Below are 3990 nucleotides of genomic sequence, written 5' to 3' on the forward strand. Positions count from 1 at the left end.
GCATAATGAATTTCGTTATATTATCAATGGTGTTGGAAAAGACCTATTTTGATAACTTCTTTTTTTACAAGTGTAGGAAGACACCCGGTGTGCACTTCTAGCCCCGGGGCTTGCAAATAGGGGAGAATTGAATTTCGTGGCGTATGGTAGTGCACAAGCGACGACCGGTGATACGGCGGGGCCACATCATTACTCGGTTGGGATCGCTTCGGTGATTGCGGGGTTCGAAGACATCCCACTACCGGTACCGATAGAGGAGGTTGAGATAACAAAGCTTTGGCAAACTCAAGGTAGCTTTGTGGATTGGCCACGTGTGTATTGTGATTATCTTAAAAATCTATGTTAGTAAATATTTGCTAATTTACTTTGCATGTTTCACAGATGTGATTTGTTCATCATATGCTAGTGCGCACAACAAGAAAATGGACTTGATTGTGCTTTGTATGTGATGAGATTCATGCTTGACATAGTGACTAATTGTACGGACAATCAACAGTTTGATGAGGTAAGTCCTAAAACTTAATGAAATCCTCCTTTAATATGATTTCAAGCCTTAGACTTCTAAAAGTAGATAACATTGACATGTTATGAGAAATAAATCGTTCATTTGATAAGAAAGGTAGAAAATGGGCTAAATAGAAGTCATATAGGCTATATCTGGGCCATTTTTTGTTAATATGCTCTTTTGATGTGATTACAAACCTTATACACCTAAAACTAAATAAAATTGACATGTTATGAGAAAAAAAATAGTTTATTTGATAAGAAATGTAGGAAATAGGCAAAGTAGAAGTCATATAGGCCATATTTGGGCCATTTTGAGTAAAATACGTCTTAATCCTTAATAAAATATTGTTTTGATTCAATTTTAAGCCTTAGACACCTATAACTAGGTAACATTGATATTTTATGAGAAAGAAATAGTTCATTTGATAAGAAAGGTAAAAAAATGGGCTAAATAGAAGTCATATAGGCCATATTTGGGCCTTTTTTTTTGTTAATTTGCTCTTTTGATGTGATTTCTAACCTTATACACCTAAAACTAGATAATATTCACATGTTATGAGAAAGAAATAGATCATTTGATAAGAAATTTAGAAAATGGGCTAAATAGAAGCCATGCATGTAGGTAATATTAGGGTAATTTTTGGTAAATTGCTCTTTTAATTCAATTTTAAGCCTTAGACACCTAAAACTAGGTAACTGTAGACACCCATTTGTGTCTCCCCAAAACCAAACCCAGTGATGAGTACCTTTCACGTCGAATCATAATCGAATGAAGTGAAAGTGCGGAAAGTTTAGTGTTGCGGACAATTTTAATTTCTTTTCTCTTCTCTCTGTTTTTGAAAACTTATTTTAAGAAAACAGCCAATCCAGTTTGGTTGGTCCATGATATGGGTCCAATAGTAGTGTAGTTGGATGGGGCTTGACAAGAGCTTTCCAACGATATATTATAAGCCCATATTGAGGAAGTTATGGCCAATTTACCAAACTGGGTCCGGTTTGAGCCTTATGTGCGGCCCAATGATCTAGAGGAGGGCCTAATATGATTTATCATTCCTAATGCAATTAGGAATGGTTTTAGTCTTCTAGATTCTTCTAGAAGGTTCTTTTCATTCCTAATTCAATTAGCATTGATAAATTGACTTTTGTTGACTTTTCAGAGTTTTAATTAAAATCAAAGAGCATTTTCGAGGAAAATATACGATTTTATCCTCCTGAACGGCAAAACTTATCTGATTTTCGTAAACGCGTCAAAAAAAGGCCTGGCGCCAGACGCCAGGCATTGGCGCCTGGAGCTAGGCCTGGCGTCTGGCGCTAATGTTGGCGCCTGGCGCCAGTTATCCAACGTTGGCGCCAGCTCTGTTTCAGTTGCGCCAGACTCTGTTTTGTTAATTTTATCTTTTTGGCTGATTTTCTCTACAAATAATGACGTAAAAACTCCGTTTTCATTCATCAACAATCAGTTTTCAATTATATTCACCTACAATCAGTTTTGAATTCTCATTCTTTTTAATTCATTCATCTCTTTCTCTTTTCTCTTTCTCTCTTCTACCTTGCTTTTACATACAAAATTCCGCATTCACAAGATCTAGAAACACCTAACCATATTCGAAGTTGCCTTCGCCCTAGACGTGAAAGGTTTAATTTCTGAGGGTTTGGTCCCAAATCTCTCTTTCAATTATTTAATTTAATTGTTTTGATTATTATTTTCCTTGAAGTTACTAACGTGTGTATTTTGTTATTAGAAAGAGGTACGAGGCATCAAAGTAAGTACTTTAATGATGTTATGATGTAGAAATCATGTTTACATTGTTATTATGATATTCCTAGTATCATGTCTAGGTTTATTTTAATATTAAATATGATTGTTACGATGCTTCCTATATTCTTCCTAATATTTATGATTGTTAGTATCATGTTAGGGTTAAAGATTTGATTTTTATTGCTTAGTGACATGCTAGGATTTGTTATTAATCTTGTTAGTATCATGCCTAGGATCTTGCTATTATTATTATGCTTTAATATTAACATGAATATGATTATGATTATAATTGTTATAATTAATGATGATTATGAATATTATTATTTTGATAATGATTATTTTATTTATGATTATTATCATGATTATTTCAATTATAATTTATTTTTATGATTATTATTATCATGTTGCTTGATGATTTTTTATTGCTTGATCACGCCTTTATTGCATGTTTATAGGGAATTTGTACTTGTAATCACGCTTAATAAGATAATTAATAATCTTGTTAGGGTTAATTTGTTTATAATTTCAAGTGATCGCCAATAATAGTTTATTTGTGCATTTAAATTCAACCAACATAGATAAACAGGTTTAGGGTTAATCATATTGCTTGTAAATTAATTAGAAAGTGCACGTGAATACGATCAAAATAAAGTAGAGGCCTATTATTAGGGCAGGTTCAATCTCTTTTAGGTTGGGTTTGTACCTTCATCCCCGAACCCTTATTTGGTTCAAGACCTTAAAGAGTTGACGATCTCTTGGATCGTTAAGGGGTGTAACCTTCACCCTGTGAACGGTTTACAAGTTCCTAAAACTTGTTGGTGACTCTTTTGCTCTATCTTCTTCCCTTTTGTACGCCATCGTACTTTAGTGTATGATCACAATGGGGTTCAAGCTAGGGGGTTAACGCTTGAAATTATTCCCTACAGTAACATTGACATGTTATGAGAAATAAATAGTTCATTTGATAAGAAATGTAGGAAATGGGCAAAGTAGAAGTCATATAGACCGTATTTGGGCCATTTTGAGAACAATGCGTCTTAAAACTTAATAAAATGCTCTATTGATGTGATTTCAAGCCTTAGACCCATAAAACTAGGTAACTGTAGGGAATAATTTCAAGCCTTTAAAATCCCACTAGCTTGAACCCCACTATGATCATACACTAAAGTACGGTGGCGTTCAAAAGGGAAGAAGATAGAGCAAAAGAGTCGCCAACAAGTTTTTTAAGGAACTTGTAAAGCGTTCATAGGATGTAGGTTACACCCCTTAACGATCCAAGAGATCGTCAACTCCATAAGGTCATGAACCAAATAAGGGTTCGGGGATGATGGTACAAATCCAACCTAAAAGAGATTGAATCTGCCCTAATAATAGGCCTCTACTTTATTCTGATCGTATTCATGTGCGCTTTCTGACTAACATACAATCGATAGGTTCACCCTAAACCTGTTTATCTATGTTGGTTGAATATAATGCACAAATAAACTATTATTGGTGATCACTTGAATTATAATCACATTAAACCTAAACAAGATTATTAATTATCTTATTAAGCGTGGTTACAAGTACCAAATTCCCTTTAAACATGCAATAAAGGTGATCAAGCAATAACAATAAATCAAGCAACATAATAAATAATCATAACAATAATTATAATCGTTATCAAAATAATAATAATAATAATCATCATAAATTATAACAATTATAATCATAACCATGTTCAT

This window comes from Chenopodium album, chromosome 7 (assembly GCF_948465745.1).
Source record: "Chenopodium album chromosome 7, dcCheAlbu1.1, whole genome shotgun sequence".
Classification (NCBI taxonomy): Eukaryota; Viridiplantae; Streptophyta; class Magnoliopsida; order Caryophyllales; family Amaranthaceae; genus Chenopodium; species Chenopodium album.